The sequence below is a fragment of the Suricata suricatta genome, chromosome X (genome assembly GCF_006229205.1).
Source record: "Suricata suricatta isolate VVHF042 chromosome X, meerkat_22Aug2017_6uvM2_HiC, whole genome shotgun sequence".
In the NCBI taxonomy this organism is placed as follows: Eukaryota; Metazoa; Chordata; class Mammalia; order Carnivora; family Herpestidae; genus Suricata; species Suricata suricatta.
In genome coordinates this window covers 13,700,663-13,714,066 of record NC_043717.1, presented here as the reverse complement: position 1 = coordinate 13,714,066, position 13,404 = coordinate 13,700,663, and the positions used below count along the sequence as shown (strand labels likewise).

The 13,404-nt window shown below is 35.4% G+C and overlaps 1 protein-coding gene across 2 annotated transcripts in view; it reads right to left on the bottom strand.

Annotated features, from left to right (window-relative positions):
- Positions 1–13,404, bottom strand: part of CDKL5 (cyclin dependent kinase like 5) — a 193,340-nt gene that overhangs the window by 134,754 nt on the left and 45,182 nt on the right. The window lies entirely within an intron of this gene.

Sequence of the window (13,404 nt, the reverse complement as noted above, 5' to 3'; positions counted from 1 at the left end):
ACTACATATTCTCTTTAAGCTATAAACAAAAATTTCTAAACCAATACTATACTTAGGTATTTCTTTTTACAAAGAGATATAAAAACTCTTTATGTGTATTGTTGGATTGAGCAAATAAGTAAATAAATACATTGTGGATGATGAGAGTTTGGTTTCTTATTCTCATAAAACAAGGTTACAAATAGAAAAAAGATGAAGGCTTGGAATTAGAGCTAAACAAATAAGCTCAGTTCTTAATATAAAGATGCAGAAATAGATATGTTTATGTAAATACACATACACATATACATATATTCCCTAGCTCTATCTGCTGAGGGAGCCTAGAAGCAATGACACTCCAACATCCATGAGCACATCCAGTGTACCAATGAAAGGAACCAGGGTTCCTCAGAGAAATGACTGATTCCCAGGCAGGAAAAATATGAGCCCAGGATATATTTTTATGGTGCCCAAAAGGAAGATAATGCTCAAAGAATGATGGGGGCATGTCTAAAGGACACAAGAGTTAACTTGAGTCACTTCTGTTCAAATGAGAGACATCTTAACAACAAAATTAATAAAAAATAATAGATTATATCCATAGACTAAAATAAAAACACACCAGTCCTTATGTACATACATAAATGAAGGGAGAAGGAAAAGCTCTGAGAGTGTAATTCCAAATAATAAATGTAGTGATGGAATTAGAAAATCACCATTTGGCAACCACCTTGGTAATCATTATTTCAGGCAAGTATCATCAACATATGCTGAAAGTAGTGGTTGAAAGTCTGATGGAAAACAGGCTTTATCTAGTCTCAAAGTAGCTCCACTACAAAATACCCATTAATTAAAAGGGGAAAAATAGTAATTTCATAGTGAAGAATCTTGTCAGACACTACCTTAATTAAATGATCAAAGTTAACATCATCAATAATAGGACAAGCCAACATCATATGCCTCCTGATATGATGCAACAGAACACTTCTGTGGCATTCCTTCCAAAAAGGTAAAACCTGAATGTAATCACAGGCAGCAAGAGATAAGTCCAAACTGAGGGACATTCTACTAAATAACTGGACTATATTTTTGAAATAATGTCTAGGTTATGAAGGACAGGAAATCAAGTAACTTTTAAAAGAAGCTTAGGAGACATGATAACTAAATATAATGTATGATCCTGGACTGGACCAAAACGTAGACAAGAAAAAAATTTTTTTGCTATAAATTATTATGAGTGATGTACAACATGTGACTATAGTTAAGAATTCCTTATTGTATAGTTGAAAGTTGCTGAAAGAGTAGATCTTTAAAATTCTCACCACAAAGAATATGGGGCACCTGGTTAAGTGTCTGACTCTTGATTTGCTCCAGTCATGATCTCACAGTTTGTGAGTTTGAGCCCATGTTGGGCTCTGCATTGATAGTGCAGAGCCTGCTTGGGATTCATTCTCTCTCTCTCTCTCCCCATCCCCCGCTCATGCTCTCTCTCTTTCTCTCTCTTTCTCTCTCTCTCTCAAAATAAATGAACTTTTTAAGAAAAGTTCTCATCACAAGGAATAAAAATTGATAACTGTGAGTAGTGATGAATGTTAATAGACTTACTGTGATCATTTCATAATATATACAAATATCAAATCATTATGTTGTACATTTGAAACTAATATAAGGTTGTATGTCAATAATAGTTCAGTTAATAAATTAATAAAGCACCTCAGAATCTCTAGAATAAGACAGTCTATTAAAAAATTTAATAAACAAAAAAAGAAAGAACACCAACATTTTTAGAGATAAAGTTTGCAACTTAAACCATTCAGGGCAAAGAATAATACATGTGTATGGAGAAAGAAAAAAAGGATGATTCAACATTTAGGGAACCTGGGTCAAGGGTCTATGAAACAGCAATTTCTTTGTACTCTTTGCAACTTTTCTCGAAATCTGAAATTATTTTGTTTCAAAAACTATCTTTCTAAAAAATAACAGTTGTACCAGAACAAAAGATTGGTTTACAATGAAGAAACAAATCAGAACCAAAAGAGAAATTCTTTGTTGCCTATAAGATATGAAATTTTTAAAAAGTCAGTACCCATGTGGTGTGGAAAAGTACTGACTTGAAGTATGGCTTTTCATATGCAGACGTTAGGAATACAAACTGGTACAAACTTTCTAAACAGCAGAATGCCCATAACTAAATGCTTCTAAAATGTTCATATCTTTTTTTAAATAATTCTTAAATGTTTATTTTGTTTTTATTTTGAGAGAGAGTGTGTGAGTGGGGAGGAAACAGAGGGAGAGGAAGGGGAAGGAGAGGGAGAGAGAGAGAATCAGTCTCAAGCAGGTTCCATGCTGAGTACAGAACCTGATGTAGGGACTCAATCCCACAACCCTGGGATCATGACCTGAGCCAAAAATCAAGTCAGATGCTCAACTGGCTAAACCATCCAGGGGCCCCTAAAATGTTCAGATCTTGATAAAAGTACCTGACAAACACCTACAACAAACATCATTCGTAAAGGCAAAATATCAGACACAGTCCCTTTAAAAATTAGGAATACAAGAAGTCCTACTAATGCTTATTAACATTATTATTAAACATTATCCTGATGAAGTATAGTCATCTCAATAAAATTAGAAAAGATGAATAGAACATATTGGATTGGAAAAAGAAGCAAAATAGAATTTACAGATATTACTGTCTACATAGAAAATTCAAAAGAATTTACAAATCATTTGAATGATAAATGTTAACAAGGTAGCAGAGTATAAGCTTAATACAAATATCAACTATTCATAAACATCAATAAACAGAAAATGTAATTTTTTATAACCACATTTACAACAAGAGGCATTAAAGATTTAGCATAACAAAATTCATATATGTGTGTGTGTGTGTGTGTGTGTGTGTGTGTAACTTTTTTCAAAGGCATCAGAGAAGAACTAAATAGAGTTATCTGTATTTTAAGGCTGGAACAGTCAATACTATGAGGATGTTAATTCTCGGGGCACCTGGATGGCTCACTTGATTAACCAAAACTTCGGTTTGGCTCAGGTCATGATCTCACCATTCGTGAGTGTGAGTCGTGTGTCAGGCTCTGTGCTGACAGCTCAGAGCCTGGAGCCTACTTCAGATTCTGTGTCTCCCTCTCTCTCTGCCCCTGCCCAGCTCGTGCTCTGTCTCTGTCTATCTCTCTCTCATTCTCAAAAATAAACAAACATTAAAAAATAATAATAATCAATGATAAATGGCAATGACATTAAAACAAAAAAGATGTCAATTCTCTCCATAGTAATCTAGACCATCGGATGCAATCCCATTCAAAAACCCAATAGGCCTTTGAGGAATTAAAACAAGCTGATTCTAAAATATATATGGAAGAACAGAGTTCCAAATACTGCCAACACCCTCCTAACATGAAAAATAGGAAGACCTGACCTTGAGGGTAGGATCTGGGAGGTTGTACTACCAAATATATTCAGGCTTAGAACTGAGCTATGGAAATTAAGACAGGATGGGGTGCCTGACTGGTTCAGTCAGTTGAGCATGCAACTCTTGATCTCAAGGCCGTGAGTTCAAGCCCCATGTTGGGTGTAGAGATTACTTAAATAAATAAAATATAAGAGAAATCAAGGCAGGGTGGTCTTGGCAGAGAGATAGACAAATCTGCCATTGAACTAATGTCAGAGCCCACAAGTAGACCATACTTCAATATCCCTGTGGCTCAACATCACCTACCCCTTCAGTCTTGGTCTCCACAGAAAATCTTTAGAATAAGTCATATCATGTCACTGCTCTGCTCAAAACCCTCAAATGGCCTCCCATATTATGAGTGAAAGTCAAAGTCCACATGAGTCAGAAGGCCTTAAATTCACTTCCTCTGATATCCAATTATTCTCTCCCTTGGCTCACTTCACTCTAACAACACTGACCTCCGTTCAGTTCAATATATAACAAGAAAGTCACAGTTATCCCTAATGCTAAATATTTCTCTGTCACTCTAATGTTTACTTTAGGCCAAATTCTTATTATCTGATTTTTCATTCAATGTTTACAAATAATGCTTTTTGCAAAATAGAAGCAAAACAAAGCAGATACTATACTTGTCTTAGAAAACTTTAGTTCAATGGAATAACAAAATTTTTAAAGTACTACTGACATTTAGAGAAAATTACTGGTAGTTAAAAGACTATTCTTAACACCTATGTTATGTATTTACTCACACATTTGAATTCTGATTCCCCATTTGCATTACTCAATTTTGATTTCTACAGAGAATAGGTATGACCAAATGTTCTTTGTATATACTAATATACATAACTTTTGGGGGGCTAGGTCTTCTGAATTTTTTTGAGAGAATGAGAGAGAGAGAGAGAACAAGAGAGAACGAGAGCACATGCACACAAGTGGGAGTAGGGGCAGAGAGAGGAGGGAGAGAGAATCCCAAGCAGGCTCCGTGCTGGAACAATGAGATCATGACCTGAGCCAAAATCAAGAACCACACACTTAACCAACTAAACCCACCCAGGTACCCCTGGGTAATTTTTAAGACCTAAAAACTCAGACACCTTAGCTTCAAATAAATAAATAACTTGGATGAAATGTCCTTTTCAGGACAAATTCAAATACTGGAAGAAGTACTTTTTTTTAAATGGCCTAAAATCCCAAAGACAAGATTGTAAAGAATTAGCTGGCTAAAAACAAGGCAAAAGGATAGGACACAGAGAGGTAATCCAAACCACCCAAAATGGTTTCAGCTCTCAGGCACTTGAAGATCCAGAAAAAAAAAATGGGAGAAAAATAGGCTTGCTCTTGAAATCCTTACAAATCCAGGGGCAAAAATCAAAGGAAAGCATATGCCAAAAGGAAGAAGTTTAATAAGACACCACTCAAAGTAGAAACCTCAGAGCTACACTCCCAGGATAAAGGAAACCAAAAATAAATCAATCCTTGGATAAACTTGAATTTTACTTTCATGGTATCTGAATGACCAAAATAAACCAAAGTTACTAGGTGGTCTCATGTTCAGACTGGTAATGTCACCAGTTGTCTGGTGTTCACAAAGGGGGGATGTGAAAAAAGCCAAGCCTCTGAGGAAGATAACATCAAACTAGGCCTCACACAATTGCTACAGATAATTTCTCATTTACACTGAGCAGTACATAATATGATACCAAGAACAAGAACTAATAGAAATAAGCAGAAAATAACCCAGAAAGACATGTAATATTAGAATCATCAGGAATAGCCTATAAAACTATAGGGTTGAATTAATCAAAACACAAAGGTTGAACACTTTGATAGAACTGGTAGGTCTAAATGATAAAAGACTAAATTTGAAAAATACATGAGAATTCTAGAACTGAACGATTAACTAATAGCAAAGGAACTCAATAGATAGTTTAAAGAGAAATATATCAGCATACAGAAGATTTTAGACATATTTTTTAAACTTGACCAAATGAACATTGCAGACTGTAGCAAAGAACTTTAGAAAGCCTTTCTTCCCCTGACTACACACAGAACATTTACAAAAACTGATAATGTGCTAGGCTGTAATTCAAATTCAAAACAAACTACAAGCAGTGAAGCCGGAGGATGTTCTCCCTGCACAACACAAATGGGCAAGAAACCAATCACAAAAAGAAAGAACTAGAGAATATCTGTATGTTTGGAAATTAATACAGTCTTAAAATATTCTATAAGTCAAAGAAGAAATCATAACAGACAATTAAAAATAACAAAAATACTGTGTCTGACTGGCTCAGTCAGTAGAACATACAGCTCTTGATCTCAAGGTCGTGTGTTCAAGCCCCATGTTGGGCTTGGAGGCTACTTAATTTAAAAAAATATAATAGTAACAAAAATACAAATTTATGAGAATAAGCTAAAGCAATGCTTGGGGGGGCTGAGAGTCATATATGCATATATCACAAAATATTAAAAAATTAAAATTAATGAACTAATAAGCATCAATAAAGAGGTTTAAAAAACCAGTAAAATAAATCCAAATAAAATATATAAAGTAATAACCAAGAGCAGAAATTCATGAAATAGAAAATAAACAATAAAGAGATTTTTAAAAAAAACTGGATCTTAGAAATCAACTTTGGAACTAATCAAGGAAAAAGAGAACTCAGCCCAACCAACATCTGATCACAGACTTATGATATCCTAAGCAGAGAACCAAGCTGCACCATGCCCACTTTTGACATACAGAACTATGAGTTAATATGTGGACGCTGTTTCAAGCTGCTAAGCTTGTGATAATTGGTTACAAAACAAGAGAAAACTAACACAATAGCGTTGTTTCATTTATACACAGTTTTAAAGCAGGCAAAGCTGAACTACAAATGATATGGTTTAGCTATGCGTATGTAAATGGTAAATCTATTAAAAAAAAAAAAAAAAGAAAGTGACCAAAGAAGGGTTTGTTATAAAAATCAGGATATTACTTACCTGTAGAGGGGAGTTGAGATTGACAAGAAATAAGATTGACAAGAAAGAGCTTTCTGGGACACTAGTAATGTTCTATTTCTGACTTGAATGATAATTAAACAGACATATCCATTAGAGCGTAATTTATTTATGTTTTATGTATTTCTATGTTGTTATATTCCTCAATAAAATAGATTTTTAAGAACTCAGAGTTAATTCTGATAATGACATCATATGAATAATTTCTTGGTCATTTATATGGAAGTAGAAAATAACTTTTTACCAAAGATAAAGCACTTCAATATTATATTAACCAAAAAAATTTAACTGAACTCTTTCTGAGGTTCAAACTTCACATAGCATATGGTCTCTAGTGTTGGGTATCAACAAAGCCAAAACCTCTCAGTGATGAATAATCTGGATGATGACCACACTCCAAAACTACGCCAGATAAGGAGCTGGCAAGAAAACTGGGCAAGTTTGGTTTTGATTAGACTGACATCTAAATGTCTGAAGGCTCTTTGAAAAAGGGTAGAGCAAGTGATTTGAGTTATTTTAGGGAGAAGAACTAAGATCAGTGATACAAGTGAAAAGGGACAGATCTCAGCTCAATAGTGACTGAACAACGATGAACCATCAATGGTTATTCATGCATTCTATAAATATCTGTCATATACCTACAGTGACCCAACCCACTGTAGATGCTTCAGGATACAGTGAAGAACACCATAGACACAGTCCCTGCTCTCATGGAGACTAACGAGGGGAGACAGACAATAAACAAATATGATCATTCCAGGCATTCAAATATTATGAGAGAGAGAAAATAATCTTTCAATAGAATTATTATGGGGGCGGGGAGGGGGACCTCTTTTAGATAGAGTAGCCTGGGAAAGACCTGTCTGAGAAGGTAAGATTTGAGTGAAATCTGTTTAAGGTAAAGAAACAAGTCACAGGAACAGGGATGGATGAAGAGCGTTCAAGGAAGTACAAAGACTCAACAAAGCTTAATACATTCGAGGAAAAGAGAAGACCTGTAATATGAAGCATAGCAAACAAGAAAGGGACCAGCAGGGGGCAGGAAAAGGCTGCTGGACGCAGTTTGACCTGGCCATGGTAGAAAGTCACGTACTAAACTAGATGTCTTCAAAGGTCCCTTCCAACATGAAAATTTTAAGAGTCTCTAAAAAATCTTTGGAGTCTTTCATTACTATTAACTTTGTAAACAAATAACAGAATAAACTCTAAAGTGAATGTGTTCTGCACTAAGAAATACACCTGGAATTTTGCAGTGTTGTCTTTGCATTGGCAAGCAAGTATCTACAAGAACAGACATAAACAGAAGGCTTATCATTTACTTCATATATTATTAGTACCAAATTTAAGAGGTGCCTGGGCCTTAAATGTTTCTTTTGTGCTGAAATTATAATCTTCATCTAAACGGGTCCTTTCTTTTTCCCAAAGAGAGTACAAAATAAGTTGAATCATGAGTTTTATTTTCATCTCTAGCATTGTTTTTATACATACAAATGAGAGAACCAACTTTGTCACTGAAAACTAATTAATTTGGTACATGAAAAAACTTCATGTTTAAGAGAGTTTAAACAGTTTGATAGCATCTTAAAACTCATGATCCGTGTATAGAAAGAAACTATGTCTATGGAAAGCACAGTCTTGAAAAAAAAAATCCTAATTACAATCTTGTTAGAAAATTTCTCCATGTTGCATATAAGTGAGAAGAAAATGCACCAGTTTTCCTCCTAGATATGACCACATGACCCATAGTTGGTAATTTTGCTTTATTCTCCCAAAAGTGGAGTGATTAATAAATCATTCTCCATAAACCAGTTCCTATTATTAAATCCAAGTGACATTTGACTATCATAAGTAACATACACAGTTTAATAGCATAAAAATTTAAACTTCCAAACTTCTTACTCTTTACCTTTAGAATCCTTCCACAAGGTAGGAAATCCATTAACTAGCTACTTGATGTTTTATCTAAGTACTGCCTATCCTATAAAACTCTAGTTTTCTGAGAATCTGAGGGCCTCAGGATTCAGACTGAAAAAAAGAGCTAATTGTAGTAATATGGATGGACGTCGAAGTATTATACTAAACGAAATAAGTCGGGCAGAGAACGACAGATACCATATGTTTTCACTCATATGTGCAACAAGAGAAACTTAACAGAGGACCATAGGGGCGGGGAAGGGGAAAAAAAACAGTTAAGGAGAAGGAGGGAGGCAAACCATAAGAGACTCTTAAATACTGAGAACAAACTGAGGGTTGATGGGGGAGGCGGAGAGGTGGAAATGGGTGATGGACATGGAGGAGAGCACTTGTTGGGATGAGCACTGGGTGTTACATGGACACCAACTTGACAATAAACTATATGAAAATAAATAAATAAAAAGAAAAAAAGAGCTAAACTCTGTTCAGAGTAATTCAGGGTTCATACTATTGGGTTTTTATTTTTAAGTAATCTCTACACCCCACATGGGGCTCAAACTCATGAGATTGCATGCTTTTTTGAATGAGCCACTTGGAATGAGTTTATTTATTTAATTTATTTTTGAGGAGCCCCAATGTTGAATTATTTAAGACACACTGTTGGTTAAAAGGGTTTTGAAGGTATTTGCATGAAAATATAAGTATTAACTTTATCATGGCTTCCATGGGACAATTTGTTCTGGTCTCCAAATTCCAAATAATTGATTTTAAAGTAAACTTACAAAAGTTGGGAACCACCTAGACTTTGCTGGGTTGATGTGGATCAGAAAATGGATCCAATTATCGCCCTTTACTCAAAAACAACAACAACAAAACTAACCTTCAGCTGAAAAAAAGATAGTAAGAACTAAAGTCCACAACTGCTAACACCCAGAGAATTTAAATGAATTCAAGACCATTGGCCCAGATACACTTCATCCCTGAAATACTGTAAGACTTTGGAGATCAGATTGCTGAACTTTAATGGTCTTGGGCAAGTCAAAAAAAAGAAGAGAAAGACTGGCCTAGAATAAATGTAATCACATTTTTCAGAAAGGGTAAAATGGTGCATTCTGAGAACTTTTAATTAAACAATCATTCAATAAATGTCTTGAGAGCTAACTATATGCCAGGCATTGGAATAGATACTGGGAACATATCAGTAAACAAAACAGACAAGACTCCTTATTTCACGGAGTTTATCAAAGAATCACACAATAAGAAAAAAATTGCATATATAAGTCCTATGGAAAAGAGATATAAGGCACTACAAGGGCTTCTAACAGAGGGTTCCAGCCTAATTAGGGAGGGTTGGCTTTTCCAGAGAAAGTGTCCAGTGAGCTAAGACCTGTAGGACAATTAGACATCAACTTATGGAGGAGGAGGAATGCTCCAGGAGAGAACAATTTATGTGATAAAGTCCCAAGTCATGAGGAAACATGACACAAAAGACTGAAAGGTGGCAGGGGTTAGATAGTTAATAACCTAGTACCAGGTAAGGCTGGAAAAATAGTAGGCTGGGTTATTTTACATAGTTTTACCTTTATCATAAGACATAAGGAGCCACAAAAGGGTTTTGAACAATGGGAGAGGTGGGTTCAGGGAGTGGTATGATAATCCGATGTTCTGTGTTTGAAAAAAATCATGTAAGCTACAGAGAAGCAAATGGCTCAGTACATGGAAGAGGAGATGCCAGTTTGGGCGCAGAACAATTACAAAGCCACTGCAGACACCAAGGTGAAGGATTAGGGCAGAATGGACTTAGTTGGTGGATATTTAAAAAAATGAATTGATTCAGAATATATTTGGAGGGGAAACCAATACAATTCAGGATGGATTAGAGACAGGAAGTAAGGATAGAAAAATCAAGGATGGGGCACCTGGCTGGCCCAGTCAGAAGAGCATGTGATTCTTGATCTTGGGATCATGAGTTCAAGCCTTATTTTGAGGGTAGAGTTTACTTTTTGAAAAGATTACAAAGCCTCATTCCAAATCTCTGTACTCTGTACCACCTCACTGTGCAATTACCCAAAAGGAAATAAATCTTTTAAAAAGAGAGAGAGAAGGCAAGGATAACTTCTTGGTTAAGGGTTTGGAGTAACTGAGTAAATGGAGGTTGTTTCTTGATTTAGGAAAACTAAAAAAAAAAAAAAGCAGGTTACAGGAAGGGAGGTGAGAGGAAATCCAGGATTCCACTTTAGCCATATTAAGTTTGCATTTAGACATCCATAAAAATGAAACAGGCAAAAACCAAAGGGAAAAGAGAAGTAAAAATCTGAGAAAAAGAATTCATAATTTATATCACAAAGAGTTAATATCCTAACATATAAAAGATTCCTACTGTTCAATAAGACAGGAAGAAACCGAATTTTTTTTAATGGGCAAAGTACTATGAACAAATAGTTTACAGAAAAGGAAATACAAACAACTTTTAAACATATAAAAAGTTACTCAACTTTACATACAATAAAGAGTGAAGATTAAAACTACACTTGAGAGGAGCCTGGGTGGCTCAGTCAGTTAAGCGTCTGACTTCGGCCCAGATCACAATCTCATGGTTTGTGGGTTCAAGCCCCACATCGGGCTCTGTGTTGACAGCTAGCTCAGACCCTGGAACCTGTCTTCGGATTCTGTGTCTCCCTCTCTCTCTGACGCTCCCCTGCTGGCACTGTCTCTCTCTCTTTCTCAAAAATAAATAAAACATTTAAAAAAAATTTTTTTAATTAAAAAAACTACACTTGAGATTTTGGGTGCCTGCCTGGCTCAGTTGTTAGAACCTGGGACTCTTGATCTGGGGTTGTGAGTTTGGGCCCCATGATGTGTGCAGTGATTACCTTAATTAATTAATAATTGTTTTGAGTTTATTTATTTTTCAGAGAGAGAAAGACACAGAGAGCATATCGGGAAGCACAGAGAGAGAGAAACACAGCATACGAAGCAGGATCCATGCTCTGAGCTGTCAGCACAGAGCCCGATGCAGGGCTCCAACACAGAAAACACAAAATCATGACTTGAGTTGAAGTTGGACGCTTAACCAACTGAGCCACCCAGATGCCCCAATAAATAAAATTTTAAAACTACCCTGAGATTCAATTTTTCAAATTTTTACTAATGAGATTCAATTTTTCAAATTTTTACTAATGAGTAAAGACCAAAAATAACATGCCATGTTGCTAAGAGCATGAGGAAATTATGCTTATTCATACTGCTGGTGGGAATGTATATTAATAGAATTTTTGAAGGCTAATTTGATAATATCTTTCAAAACTAAAAGCAAACATATCCTAATGAAACAACAATTAAATTTCTAGGAATTGATCATCGGAAATACACTCACAGAGAGATAAACATCCATGATTCATAGCAGTATTGCTTGTAAAAGCAAAAGAATGGAAATAACCTTTAAGTACATATCAATAGGGTCCTGGCTAAATGAACTGTGGTACAGCCATTCAATTTTTTTAAGCTAGAGACAGAAGTGAAATATGTATATTTCACAAATTTGAGTTTTGACTAATTTCCCAATAAATCAAAAATTACACTTCAAGTTGTATTCTAGTTAAATACCACTTATATCTGTTTTATACACTGTTTCTATATAAATTTATTTTGAAAAAGGGTATTTAGTGGTACCTGGGTGGCTCAGTAGGTTAAGCAGCCATCTTAGGCACAGGTCATGACCTCACAGTTCGTGGGTTCCAGTCCCGTGCCGGGCTCTGTGCTGACAACTAGCTCAGAGCCTGGAGCCTGCTTCGGATTCTGTGTCTCCCTCTCTCACTGACCCTCCCCTGTTCGTGCTCCATGTCTCTCTCTCAAAAATATTTAAAAATATTGTTTTTTTAAAAAAGAAAAAGGATATTTATTGCAATTTTTCAGAAGTTTGAAAAATCTACTAATTGAAAAGTATAAAAGCACATGGTTGAATTTATTGGACCCGAAGACATCAATCAATTTCAAACACTATCAATAATTTGGAAAATTCACAAAAGCCTGTTTCCAGGCTAAACAGTGTTAATGCTGTCACAAATTGACTTTCCTATCATGAATCCAGATTCCTGGTCTTTGTAACTATAGACTGGAGATTACATCTGAAGCCCAGGTTTCTCTTACCAAGGCAAGGTATGAGATTTATAGTTGACTTTGACAACTTTCATTTTCCTGATTAAAAAATAATAATAATAAGGTTCCTCTGTTGGATGTTCTCTGACGTCCTTCTAGCTTTCATACTTTTACACTAGTATAGTATACTAGTATAAAATACATATACCCCACCTTCTCTCTTTTCATTATGGTTCTAAATCACTTACCAAAGGAAGTTTCAAGAGCAATTGAGTAAAATCAGCGTAGAACCAAACAAGGGAAGGAATGGCATGATTACCTTTCAGCCTATTTCAGGAAAACTGCAAAACCAGAGTAAATGGAATGCTGCTACCCAAACATCTTGTGATTAAACTATTCCTGGGAGGGCCGCTTTTGTTAAAGGGAGAAAACCAATAGTAATAATAACTAAACAGCAACAACTTCACAAGGCATGAAGAAATCTGGGATTTTTTCCAAATGAGTTGGGAGAAAGTTATTTTCATTTAGAGAGATTTGTGTCCTATTTAAAATATAGAAGAAAGTGAAGAAAATCAAGCTAAAGACCTTACACTTCCTCAGTCAGCTGTCTGTTCTGCTAATTTTAGAAGAGTAACAATACTTTGACCAAAGCGGTAACAGTCAAAATTACAAGCATTTCATCAAGGTAAACATTAACTGATGAAAGTATTCAATTAAGTTCAAGAGATCTAACACAGAACTAGTAATAAAAATTTAATATTTTAAAAGGAAAGATACATAGGTTCTTTCCTTTAAGGACAGCAACATGTAGAAGAATGAAACTAGACCAGTCTCTTACACCATACACAAAAATAAGATCAAAATGGCTGAAGGACCTGAATGTGAGACAGGAAACCATCAAAACCCTCAAGGAGAAAGTAGGGAAAAACCTCCTAGACCTC